At 48.0% G+C, this 13,957-nt stretch overlaps 1 protein-coding gene across 1 annotated transcript in view; it reads right to left on the bottom strand.

Annotated features, from left to right (window-relative positions):
• LOC129404444 (UL16-binding protein 1-like) overlaps nt 1-11,357 on the bottom strand; it is a 58,478-nt gene extending 47,121 nt beyond the window's left edge. Inside the window, exon 1 of the mRNA XM_055137149.1 lies at nt 11,197-11,357. The gene's annotated coding sequence lies outside the window, so the exon portion shown is untranslated. The remainder of the gene's footprint in view (nt 1-11,196) is intronic.
• Nucleotides 11,358-13,957: the final 2,600 nt, after the last annotated feature.

Below are 13,957 nucleotides of genomic sequence, written 5' to 3' on the forward strand. Positions count from 1 at the left end.
ATTTTGTATTTGTGAGTGAAATATTGCTTTTCTCCTTCTCTTATGTCCTCTTGCATAGTTTAGTTCAGAGCATTGTCCTTTTTTATAGACACAGGAAGCCAGTTAATGCTATGCTTTTGTAACTTGGGAGTTAATTGACTCTGAATATATTCACTCCTGGGCATCTGTTTTCTCAATTTAAGCCTCAGTTGTCCTTAGTTCCTAGCACACAGTGAGCCCAGCAGGGAAACTGCAATTTGTTTACATTTCACACTTACTGATGGTTCTTGGTGGAAGTGAGTCACTGGAGTCATGTGTGGAAGTTTTCCCTTTTCTGCCCCACAGTGAGTTGGTTTACACAGCAATTAACCTCTTCAGCAAGTTCTCAGCTCAGAGCTATGGGGAGCCTTAAAATAATCTTTGGTTGTTGTTGGGACTGAGACCACCCCTCAGTATTCAGAGAGACAAAGAGTCCAGGGGGATTGCGCAACACACACCCAGACTTTATTATTCCAACTAGCAGGGGCCGAGCTGTCCTGCTGAAGCAGGACATCAGAGCTGGACCCCGAGGGCTTACAGCAGAGGGTTTATATAGTCACCCTGGGCACACAGGCCGCAAGAGTAGGCACAAAGATAAACAATTCCAAAGGCAGAAATAACTTCAAACATTTCATAAATGAACAAAAGCATACAGGAACAATATATCAAGAAAACTTTCTCACTTAGGGAGTCATTCCCAATTCCCATACACCAAGAATGCAAGGCATTCCCACACATCAAGAAAGCATCTTATCAGTTAGATACTTATCAGTTAGACACAGGATACAAGACAAGGGTGTGTCATAGACTCCTGACTTTCCAGCTCCGTGTCTATGTAAACACTAGTTAGTACCTTTAGTCCATTAGCTCAGTCATATATCCTTCATGGCCAGGGCTGCTTCCCACCAAGTGGTACTGTTAACCAGTTAGCTCAGTTAAGTCCTATATCCTTCCTGGCCTGAGTTGTCTCCTGCAAACTTTATGGCCAGAGTGAGAAGAGGCGAGTCAGCCGCTTCTCACATCCCTTCCTTTTCTATGATCAGACTGAAGAATCTGCCTCTCACAGTTGTGACCTCCTCCCTGTGGACTCCAGGTCCAGATGTCCTCTTCCAGGGGCAGCTGCCTTTCCTTGTCTTTTGGGCAGAGACTCTGGTAGTCTTTACCTGAGGCCTTTGCTGTCCTACAAACTCAGAGCTGTAGTTCTGCTGGTCCTTGGGGCTGAGGCTGGAGACCGCGGCTGTTGTCAATGGCAGTGCCACCCAGACTGTCTGTGTGAGACAGCTGCTGGTGGCATGAACCAACTGCGGGTGCATCTCCTTCAGTTGCTGCTAAAGAACTGGAACCACACTCTACCTTCTCCTTTGAGTTGGATGATGAAGTCATTCAATCCCCCCTGAGTGAACTGAAAAAGCTGCTCACTATATGTCTTCTGTGAAGCCAACTCTACGTCAAGTTGTGCAACATGTCCCTGGGAGAGCCCTCTGCCTTCTAAACTCTTGATTCTCCTGGGTAAGCATTTGATACATTGCCACTGATTTTCCTCCCATTTAAAAACAATCTAAATGACTGAAAAAACTTAAGTTCCCCTTGTTAAAACTGCATTGAACGCTGAGACAATCTGGAATATGTATCTTCCACTTATTTTAGATACCATTCTCACCAAGTGAAAATTCCAATTGGTGATTTATAGAATGATTTGGGCTGGAGCGATAGCACAGCGGTAGGGTGTTCACCTTTCACGCAGCCGACCCGTGATCAGTTCCTCTGCCCCTCTCTGAGAGCCCGGCAAGCTACTGAGAGTATCTAGCCCGCACGGCAGAGCCTGGCATGCTACCCGTGGTGTATTCGATATGCCAAAGACGGTAACAATAAGTTTCACAATGAGAGATGTTACTGGTGTCCACTCAAACAAATTGATGAGCAATGGGATAGAATGATTTAACAAAATAAAATTATTTCCAGGGCAGTGTTGGAATATAGCTCTAAATATGTTAGGCCTGACTTTGGTTCGTCCTTGCTCCCCTTGCCCAAGGAGCTTAGGTTTATCAGTCACACCCATCAAAGTGCTCCCGAGTCACTCCCATTCTTTTGTTTATCTGTAACCAATTCTACCAGTTTATCTGCTCTTCCCTTAATCAAACTCTGTTAATTGGTAAGGTCAGAACTTCCTAGGACACTGAATATTATAACATTGCCTTTCTCTCCTCTTTATGCCTTTTGAATAATTTACTTTTAAAGCTATGTCTTTTTTGTATAGACACAAGAAGACAATATTATGTTTTTATAACTTAAGACTTAATTGGCCTCGATATTCCTTCCTGGACATCTGCTTTCTCCACTTAAGCCTCAGTTGCCCTCAGTTCCTAGCACCCCAAAGTAGGGTCCCCGACGTGGGACGGGAAGGATCCAGGGCAAGCGGTGAGTTATGTGCTACCCTGGCATCGAGATGGGCCTGGCCAAAGTGCCTAATTCTTAACTATAAGTTAAGAGCTTGATCATAGACAAATGCTGTCATGATCCAATAGTAATTATGAGACTGGGACCCTGCCAGGACTAGGAAAGACTGATCTGGCCTGAGCACTGTAGTCTGAGATTGAGATGGCACCAGGAGAGCAATTCTATAAGCTTTAATGCATCTCTTATTGTGTCCATACAAAATAATTAATATTATGAATTCTTATATGCTTGCTGGCTGAGGAGAAGAGAAACACATTCATGGGACTCTGCCCTTGGGTGGATCCTCCTGCTGAAAGAGAATTAAGTCCTAGGAGAAGCATCCCCTGAGGGAAAAGAACCTTACCCTATTGCTGACCACACCTATGTGTATGCCCCAACCCCCTCATGCTGTGGAGATTTAACTAGGCGGTAAGAGTGGGTTGGGGGCCAGAGCCAGATCCATCGGGCCAGATCCACCGGGGCCAGATCCATGGGAGCGAGATCCACGGGGGCCAGCCAGATCCACAGATCGAGAGAGAGACCGAGAACCGGGAGAGAGGCAGAGAGAGAGAGAGAATGAAGTAGGATGGGGGAGAAAGAAGCAGAAGGAGAATCAGAGGAGAATGGAGATGGACATGAAATAAACCGATCGAGCAACCAGTTTTGCCTTCTTCCTTCCTTCACCTGCCTCGCCGCCTGCACGCCCTTTCTTTTTCTTTTTATTTTTATACAGGGCAGGATGGAAGTATGAAGCAAATGCCTCAGTTACCTAAATGATCAAATGAATTTGCTAGAAATGATCACTCTAGCTTTGTTTTCCATACACTAAAGGTTTCAGTTAGTCCAGCCCATACTTCTAATACATAATTTCTTTAATCTTCTGGCAGGTTATCCCCTGTCAGAAGCTGTACACATCAATTTCTACTGCAATATTCTGAAAAAAAGTGCCCCAAAGTAACAAGTCCCCTGGTGTTTTACAATATCAGCTGGAAAAAGAATAGGGCTTTTGAAAAATGAGACACAGTTGAAAGGATGTATGCTGGGGTCCTGAGGGAGGGAGGTGGATATCTTGTTGATGGGCGTGTTTTTTGAAGTATGTGCATTAGCAGTACTGTAAGCCACAGAATCTCAATCAAGAAAAAAAGAAGACAATGAGTCTTCTCCTCTCAAGGAGCATAGCAACAATTATTTTCAGAATCAGTCTACTCCCCACAACCCTCGAACCAAAATGCTAAAAGTGCAACATAATCATCTTAGTAATCCCTTGAACTTAAAACAAAAATTAAACTATTTCAAGACACATTTGACTTATTATTGAGAGCACAGTCAAAAGGCCAAATACAAAGATGGAACATCAGGAACACCCATGAACACCAAGGACAATGCTCTTCTAATGTGTGCTTGTTGAAAGGAATAGAGACGAAATATGATTCATTACTCAGAAGCCTGTTGGATATCATTGGTTTTTCCTTTCTCCCTTGCCACAGAGTTTGGGCTTATCTGGTAATAATCTTTAAACTATTCTAGACTACATTGGTATGTCCTGCTCCCCTTGCCACTAGGAGTTTAGGTATATCAGTCACGCCCATCAAAGTGCTCCCGAGTCACTCTTATTCCTTTGTTTATCTGTAACCACTTCTACCAGTTTATCTGCTCTTCCTCTAATCAGACCCTGTTAATTTGTAAGGTCAGACCTTGCTAGGACAGTGAACTTGTATTATAAGTTAGTATTGTCTTTCTCCTCCCTTATGTCTTTTGAATAGTTTACTTTAAAACAATATCCTTTTGTATGGACAAAGAAAGACATTTATTAATATGCTTTGGTAACATGGGATTTAATTGGCTCCAAATATTATTCTCTCCTGGGCATCTGCTTTCTTGACTTAAGCCTCAGCTGGCCTTACTTCCTAGCACCCCCAAAAGCAGGGTCCCGACGAGGGATGGGACGGACCCAGGGCAAGTGGTGAGTTATGAGCTACCCTGGCATCGAGATGGGCCTGGCCAAAGTGCCTAATGCTTAACTATATGTTAAGAGCTTGGTCATGAGCATGTCATATCATGATCCAAAAGCAACGACGAGACTAGGGCCCTGCTAGGGCTAGGAAAGACTAGTCTGGCCTGAGCGCTGTAGTCTGAGATCGAGGTGACCCCGGGAGAGCAATTTTATAAGCTTAATGCATCTCTTGCTATGTCCATACAAAATGATTAATAATAATTTATAAATGCTTATATGTTAGTGGGACAAGGAGAGGAGAAACACACCCATGGGATTCCACTCTTGGGTGGGTGTCCTGCTGAAAGAGAATCTGTCCTAGAAGAAGCATCCCCTGAGGGAAAGAACTTTACCCCTATTGATTGTGACCACACCTATGTGTAAGCCCCAACCCCTTATGCTTGGGGATTTAACTAGGCTGTGAGAGTGGGCTGGGGCCAGGGCGTGGGCCAGTCCCAGGTCTAGACCCAATGGGAGATCTGGAGAAGCTACATCCAGATCCAGATCCAGAGGAGAAGGAGAATGAAGTAGCATGGGGGAGGGAGAAGCAGGAGGATAATCAGAGGAGAATGGAGCTGGGAATGGAATAAACTGCAACTGAGACCAACCAGCTTGGCTTCCCTCGCTTCCTTCGCCTGCCTTGTCATAGCCATCCACCTCCCCAGGGTGGGGGAGGCAGCTGGAGACTACCTAACTCGAGCGGCAGGAGAGACAGAGAGCAGCTGCCCTGTGCTCTGTGCCCGTGGTGCTGCCCGGTGCCCCGCGTGGCCTCCTCGCCTCTTTCTTTTCTTTTTTTTGTGTTTTTACACAGTGGTGCCTTCTTTACTCTGCTCCCCAGGGTCAGACTCTTGGGTACAGCTTCCTGCCTTTCCTGGTCGGGGTCCTATGTGACAGATTGTTTTTAAATATTTTTTAATTTCTTAAAATTTATTTTTCAGAGACACTATTGTTCCTCTGTAGCAGTGGCAACTCTGTCATCCCGTTGCTCATTTATTTGCTTGAGCGGGCACCAGTAACGTCTCCACTGTGAGACTTGTTACTGTTTTTGGCATATCCAATACACCACGGGTAGCTTGCCAGGCTCTGCCGTGCGGGCAGGACACTCTCGGTAGCTTGCCGGGCTCTCTGAGAGGGGCGGAGGAATGGAACTCAGGTCAGCTGCATGCAAGGTGAACGCCCTACCCACTGTGCTAGCAAACAAAATGAAAAAGTGCCTGGTTCTTAGACTCAGTAAAGCTAGGAGTTGAGAGGCTGGAGCGATAGCACAGCAGGTAGAGTGTTTGCCTTGCACGCGGCCGACCCGGGTTCGATTTCCAGCATCTAAAAAAGGTCCCCTGAGCACCTCCAAGAGTAATTCCTGAGCGCAATGAAAGTGCAAAAAAAAAAAAAAAAGCTACGAGTTAGAAGCAAGGGAGACTACCAACCAACCAATAACACCTTCACTATGCAGAGGAGCGCTGGTGACCCGTGTGGACTAGAATCTGCATCCTGGGGTCCCCGTGCACAGCCCCCCCACTCCCCCCCAGTGTGCCTGCTCTCCGAGACTTCCAGCCCAGCTCCCAAGTGAGAGTCCCGCTAGATTCTCTTCAAATGCACCATTGAGTCAGACTTCCGTTTGCTCTCACTGTTCCAAGACATCTTTGGAATGCACGTCCAGAATCTGTGTTTTCCACTAAACACTCACTCAGTTTTGCTGAGTAAGAACATACTTAAGGAATTAATGACTTTCAACTCAGGCAGTGGCTAGTGACGTCTAAAAATAAACAAGAAACTTAACCCTTCGCACTTAAAGTACTTCTTTTCAACCTACTCTAAAACAACAGCCTATTTAAGGAGATGAAAAGTGAGTCATTTCTTTCATTCAAGTCCCCAAGGCACCACTCTGGCACATTAAACTTCAATGGGGCCTTTTAAATATTTACTTGTTATACTTGTTAGCAGCATCCTTCCTTTCAGGTTAAAGATTAGCAACACAAAGAAAGCTGAGGGATAGAGTTACGAATTAGTCAGCTGCTTGCCAAGGCTTCCACTTGTTAATTCCATCCAAGTTCAAAGGGCAAATTTATAAAGAGGTTCAGCTGTGAGAAATTCACCCCTTCCAAAACCAACTAAATCCAAAAGTGATTTGGATGGTCTTTCCCAAACCCGTCCTAAAAAGGGAAAGGGACTGGTGGTAGGAACAGAAGCAGAGTCTCCTACGGGAATGGCCATAACCCAGAGTTTGAAAAGCAAAGGCTATGGCACTTTTCCAGCCTTTCAGATGCTAATGATGACATGAATCATTTTTTGATTTGATCATTTTTGATCATTTTTTTCATGATTTTTTTTAACTAGAAGAAAAGCCTTTCTATCAGAGAAACTTATCTCCAGGTAAAATGTGCAGTTAATTACAGAGCCTCTGGCCTTTGTCCCCCAGCCCCTGTCCTCTGCACACCCCTCCCTCTCCCGGAAACCCCCTCCTGCCCCTGTTCCATTTATTTACCAGTTCAGTCTGTCTTCCCCCATCACCTCCCCACCTTATTTTTCCCCTCCTCCTTAATTGCCTTTGGAATCCGCATCTCTGTGAATCCCCCCTAGATAGGTAATTAAATTTGTTTCTTTTCTTTTTGCCTGATGTTAATTTGATGGCTGGGATCCAGGGGTTGGGGAAATTTCCTATCCTCCTGGCAAGCTTCCATCAGCCTGACCCACAGACAAACTGTTACATCTCTGCTAAAGAAGGTCCCTTGGCACTGTTCAGCCTTAGAGCCTCAGCGGGACCCAGAGAAGCCTCCCGGCTGAAGCTTTCTTTCTTTTTTTTTTTTTTTTTGCCTTTTTTTTGGGTCACACCCGGCAATGTGCAGGGTTTACTCCTGGCTCTGCACTCAGGAATTACCCTTGGCGGTGCTCAGGGGACTATATGGGATGCTGGGATTCGAACCTGGGTTGGCCGCGTGCAAGGCAAACGCCCTACCTGCTGTGCTCTCTCCAGCCTCACCCGGCTGAAGCTTTCTGCGGAAGATCTGAGCACGTCCCATCTCTTCTCATTGGCTTGGGGAGGAAGGTGGGAGGAGGGCGGAGGGGGTAGAGGTGGGGGCAGGGAGGCAATGGATATGGTGTCCTGTGGCATATTCGATATACCAAAAACAGTACCGACAAGTCTCACAGTGGAGATGTTACTGGTGCCCGCTTGAGCAAATCGATGAGCAATGGGATGACAGTGACAGTGATTTTAGTCCTGCACCCAGAGCAGTATGTGAAGGCAGCAGCCTCCTGATTCAGGATATCTCTGGCACAGAAGTGCCCCCTCGGCCCTGCCTGCTCTTCACCCTCCTTCAGTCCTGGAGGATCTGGAGCAGCTGAGGGCTGGGAGGTGGGACGGCTCTGTTAAAAGGCAGCATCCATGTTGGAGAGGATGTGGGGAGAAAGGGACCCTTCTACACTGCTGGTGGGAATGCCGACTAGTTCAGCCCTTTTGGAAAACAATATGGACGATTCTCAAAAAACTAGAGGTTGAGCTCCCATTTGACGCAGCAATACCACTTCTGGGAATATATCCCAGAGGAGTAAAAAAGTATGGTCGAAATGACATCTGCACTTATATGTTCATTGCAGCACTGTTTACAATAGCCAGAATCTGGAAAAAACCTGAGTGCCCTAGAACAGATGATTGGTTGAAGAAACTTTGGTACATCTATACAATGGAATACTATGCAGCTGTTAGAAAGAATGAGGTCATGACGTTTGCATATAAGTGGATCAGCATGGAAAGTATCATGCTAAGTGAAATGAGTCAGAAAGAGAGAGACAGACATAGAAAGATTGCACTCATCTGTGGAATATAGAATAATAGACTATAAGACTAACACCCAAGAATAGTAGAAATAAGTACCAGGAGGTTGTCTCCATGGCTTGGAGGCTGGTCTCCCATTCTGGGCATCTCAGAGAAGGGAACACCAAGTAAAATGTGGTTGGAGGTCATGTGGGGGAAAGATGATGCGGGCCGAATATAGACTAGAGACTGAACGCAATGGCCACTCAACACCTTTATTGCAAACCACAACACCTAATCAGAGAGAGAGAACAAAAGGGAATACCCTGCCATAGTGGCAGTGTGGGGTGGGGGGAGATGGGACTGGGGAGGGGGGGAGGGATGTTGGGTTTACTGGTGGTGGAGAATGGGCACTGGTGAAGGGATGGGTTCTCGAACTTTGTAAGGGAGAAACATGAGCACAAAAATGTATAAATCTGTAACTGTACCCTCACGTTGACTCACTAATTAAAAATAAACTATTAATTTAAAAATAAAAAAATTAAAAAAATAAATATTATTGCAGACTAAAAAAAAAAATAAATAAAAGGCAGCATCCACCAGTGCAGTCTGGGGATGGGGGAGGGGGAGGTTGGCTTTCAGAGATGGACGCTGGCTCCTGTCCACGGGGGAGCTGCAGAGGAAGCACCCCCCGAGCCTCTGCTGGCTGGAGTCTCGGGAGGACACTGGGCTTGAGCACAGTGGACAGTTTGGGTTTGCACAGACCCACCAGGGCTCAAGATCTGAGTGAAATGTTGAGTCCCCAACTGGGGTTCTGTGTGCCGTGGGCGGGAACAGGGATCTCAGCCACGGGGAAGCCCGTGGACATCCTAGTCACAGCAATCTGCCCCCATCCCAGCCCCCAGCAGGCTTTGTTGGAGACCCCAAGATCTCTGCACCCCCAACTAATGCTCTCAAAGGGGTACCTCTCTGGCTCTTTGTGAAGAGTCCAGAAAAGAAAAAGGGTCCTTGCGATGGGGCGACTCATTAAAATCTTGCTCAGCTTCCTGAGTGCAGAGCCAGGAGTAACCCCTGAGCCCCACTGGGTGCGACCCAAAAAGCCAGAAAAAAGAAAAATCTTGTTCAGCAGCTGTGCAGCTGTTCAAATGTCAAAGTGCTGAATTCCCGGCGCATACAGCCTGGACTGTTCATCTCCACACGGGCTCTTCCTGAGAAGCAGAGCAGTAGCTTAGGGCTCTGGCTAGGGGTCTCTGGGAGCCACTCAGGAGTCTGCAGGGTTGACACCTCCCCCCACCCCCTCCGACATCACCAGCGTTCAAAGCGCCCCCGGTGCTTCTGATGATCAGATGAGGCTGAAAACCATGGAGACCCACTGGAGCAGGTGCATCAGAGGTTCAGGGAAACCGGGCCCTGATCTACTTCATTGTTCCTCTAGTTTCTTTTATTTTTGTTTGTTTGTTTGTTTGTTTATTTATTTATTTATTTATTTGTCATCCCGTTGGGAGGAGGGTTGTCATCCCGTTGCTCATGGATTTGTTCGAGCGGGCACCAGTAACATCTCTCATTGAGAGACTTATTGTTACTGTTTTTGGCATATCCAATACACACGGGTAGCTTGCCAGGCTCTGCCGTGCGGGCTCGATACTCTCAGTAGCTTGCCGGGCTCTCCGAGATGGGCGGAGGAATTGAACATGCTGCGTGAAGTAGTTACCTTGCACCATGAGGTACAGTTACAGACTTGCAAATTTGGGTGCTTACGTTTCAGTCATACAATGATCGAGTATCCATTCCTTCACCAGTGCCCATTCTGCACCACCAATGTTCCCAGTATCCCTCCCATCCCCCCAATCCCCACCAACAACCCCCCCTAGTCGACACCCCCCCCCACACACTCCCCGCTGGTGCATTCCCTTTTACTCCTTTTACTCTCTCTCTCCTTTTGGGTGTTGTGGTTTGCAATACAGGTACTAAATGGCCATCATGCTCAGTCTATAGTCTACTTTCGCGTGGACCAGATTCTTATGCAGTGTTTTCCGGTGACCTTGTGGTGGAGGAAGTGTTTGGGTTTCGCAGGATACTGCGTTCACAGCCAGAGACAGTCTGGGGAAAGTGGAGGAGGAGCCGGGTGGAGGGGGAGGAGCTGGGGGTGCAGGGGAGGAGCCTGGGATGTGGGAAGCTGCTGTTTCAGTTTCGTGTTGAGCCTCGCAGGGCAGAGGGGAGACGGGGTGGAGGGGGGAAGACGGGGTGGGGAGATGGGGGTACAGTGTGGGAAACTGGAGTACAGTAGAGGGACTAGGGTCCTGGGGCAGGTGCATTGCGCCAAGCCTCCTGAGTGTGATCCAGGGTGAGGCCCCCTTACCCTTTCAATAAGGGGGCAGCGGGCTGGGGTCTGTTTACGTCCTCTCTAGGGCGCGCTTCCTCTTTTTCCTAGTCCCTCCCGTTTTTTTTTCTGGGATCCCGTTTGGAGGCTCCCCACTGCACCCCCCTGGAACCCTGTTCAGAGAAGCACTAGCCCCAAGCTTCCTGCCTTGCTTTACAACCACAGTCGCGTCTGCTGAAGCAGGAAGGCAGCCACCTGAGAGCGGGAAGCGGGAGGGAGCCCTGGAGAGCTGGGGTGGAGGTTAGGGGTGCAGTGGGAAGAGGGGAGTCGGGGAGATTCATCTTGCAGGACCAGGAGCCCGGGGCCGGACCGCGGGGTGGGGGGGCTGGGAGCGCGCAGGGCTGGGAGCGCGCGGGGCTGGCCTCTCCTGCGTGGGCGAGTGGGAGGAAAGACGGTCCCCCTAAGAGGCCAGAGACCCTACAGGGTTAACCCCAGGAGCTGCCAGTGCACGCAGCCGACCCGCGTCCCTTTGAGTCACGCACGGCCTAGGGCCCCCCCCCCACCCCCGTTCCCGGAACAGACGGCTCAGAGCCCTGAGCGCCTCCGGGTGTGGCCCGCAAACCAAACCAAACAGCCATAAAACGACCACTAGACCGCAGGATGAGGCAGATTCCCTACCTGTCCAGCACAGCTGTTCCATCGCGCTTGGGATTCCAGGTGACTTGGTCCCCCATGACTCCGTCCAGGTCCTTTTCGTTTCCTGGTGGGGCTTCCCCGGGCGCGGGCTCTCAGCGCCTCCCGGAACCGCGTCAAGGGCGGGGTTTGTAAGTCTGGGGAGGAAGCGGGTGCCCTTATCTGCGGCCCGCGCTGCTAAACACAAGTCTGGTCCGTCTGGTGGTTGCTTTGAGCCCGAAAAGGGCAGGAGAGCACCTGGAATATACCGCGCCAACATCCATCCCTTCACCAGTGGACTTTTCCCACCACCCATGTTCCCAGTTTCCCGCCCGCCCCTTCCTCCGCCTGCCTCTGGGGCACTGTGGCAGACACTTTTCTTCTCTATCTACCTCTCCCTGCTCTCTGTCCTCTCTCTGTTCTCTGTCTCTGCTTCCTCTCTCCCCCTCTCTCTTTCCCTTTAGGCATTACGGTCTGCAGTACAAATACAGATGCAGGTTATCGCGTGCATCTCTTTACCCGCTTCCAGCACTCAGTTCTTGTCCAGAGTTATCATTTCTAACATTATTGCCTTAGTCCACACACTTGTGGCAAGTTTCCAACCATTGGCCAGTCCTCCTGGCCCCTGTTTGACTTGGCCTTAGCTATGAGTCTCATACTATTATTTTTTTAATATCACACTGGGATTTTTTATTAAAATATTTAAAAAAATTGTCACTCTGAAATTACAAAGTTATTCAGGATTAGGTTTCAGGCATATAATGTTTCAATACTGATCCCTTCACCAGTGTTCACTTTCCTCCACCAATGCTCTCCCCTTCCCCCCTACCCATTTGCCATCCACCCACCAGTCTGCTCCTTTAAGGGACACTTAAAAAAACATTTTTGCAATGTGATTTATAGTCACTGTCATCCTGTTGTTCATTGATTGCTCGAGTGGGCACCAGTAATGTCTTCATTCGTCCCTGTCGCGTGGTAGTGTAGCCCAGTGGTGTCTGCTAGCTCCAGGAACACGAAGAGCACGTTGTTATTACTGTTAGTGTTTTGGGCATATCAAATATGTCACGGGTAGCTTGCCAGGCTGGGATAGCCTCGGTAGCTTGCCAGCTCTCGGAGACAGATGGAGGCTGTTGGGGCGTTACGTTGTTCCCAGTCTACCAAAAGCAAGTTTTTGGTTGGCTGGCATATTTGTAACAATCTGCATGCTGACAAACATGCACCTGCCTGCAGGTGATTTACAGTACTGTTGCTAATAGGGTTTCATACAGGACATTTTACCACCCTTCTGTGCAGAATGCTTCTCTCCACCACAGATATTGGCCCCCACCACGACCCCCTCAAGGAACCTGTTTCCTATTGAATACCAGCTCTCATGTTCTTTGTCTCCATTGTCTTTGGGTAGGTATTCATTATTCCACCACCGTGTTTCTTTATATCCAACACACATCCTGTGTTGGATATAAAGAGATTGTTCTGTGTCCATCTCTCTCCCTTTGAATAACTTGACTCAGCATATGATGCCTTCCACATACCTCCATATGGCAACAAGTTGCGTGACTTTATCCTTTCTTTGAGCACGTTGACCATCTTCAAAATTTCCTTTCTGAATTCTTTATCTGAGAGGTCGTATATGTGGGTAACCCCTGTTGAGGCTTCTGGAATCTTTTCTTCATCTTCTCTTCGTGGAGGGGATTTTCGCTGTTTCTTCATATTGTTATGGAAGTATAGAGTTGGAATCTTCTAGTTGTCTATCCCTATTCCCTTTTGCTGCAGAGGGGATTCTGGATGAGCTAAATTGATGATGATAGCCTTGTTCCTATTCTAGAATACTTCCTTACTCTCAGGCACTCCTCCTGGTTTATGTGGGGTCTCTAGTGAAGACTTAGGGCTATGCTCTCTTTATGAAGGGTTTACGCAGCTTCTATTGTTCACTGACAGTTTTGTGAAATTAGGATAGGCTAATGGACTATTGGCATAGAGTGATTGAGATGGGCAGGGTGTTTTTCAAAGAAATAGGTTATACAGATTATGATCTAAAAAAATAACGGCTGCGTGACTCCAACAGGAGGCCACGCCTCCTTCTGAGGCCACACCCCCTCAGATGCAGGGGCCGACCCCAGTAACCTTTTGGGACAAGGGCCAGGCAAGTACTCACACACCTGTCCGGGGAGAGGCGGAGCTGGAGCAGCAGGCAGGGACACTGGTGCCAGGGCGGGGCCTGATTTTATCTTTTCTTACGGCCCAATAACATCCATGATGCACATGTCCCATTGTTTCTTTTTTTTTTTTTTTTGCTTTTTGGGTCACACCTGGCAATGCACAGGGGTTATTCCTAGCTCTGCATTTAGGAATCACTCCTGGCGGTGCTCAGGGGACCATATGGGATGCTGGTAATCGAACCCGGGTCAGCCGCGTGCAAGGCAAATGCCCTACCCGCTGTACTATCACTCCAGCCCCTCCCATTGTTTCTTTATCCAGTCATCTACTCTTATACAGTTGGGTTGATTCTGAGTCTTGGTTATTCTAGTTAGTGCTGCAAGGAACATGGAAGTGCAAATGTCTTTTCTCCATCGTGTTTTTGGGCCTTTGGGTTATATTCCAAGAAGTGGTTGATCCGGACTTGTCAGAAAGTTGCAATTTGAACAAGTTCCTCAAATCTGAGCATTTCTGTGTCTCTCTAGTCTTTGTGGCTTTTATGTCCCTAGACCTTCAGCAATGTGGCCTGGAAGTTCCCCCTTGAGCTCTCCCCTCTGGCCTCATGGACTTC

The sequence above is a fragment of the Sorex araneus genome, chromosome 4, assembly GCF_027595985.1.
Source record: "Sorex araneus isolate mSorAra2 chromosome 4, mSorAra2.pri, whole genome shotgun sequence".
Classification (NCBI taxonomy): Eukaryota; Metazoa; Chordata; class Mammalia; order Eulipotyphla; family Soricidae; genus Sorex; species Sorex araneus.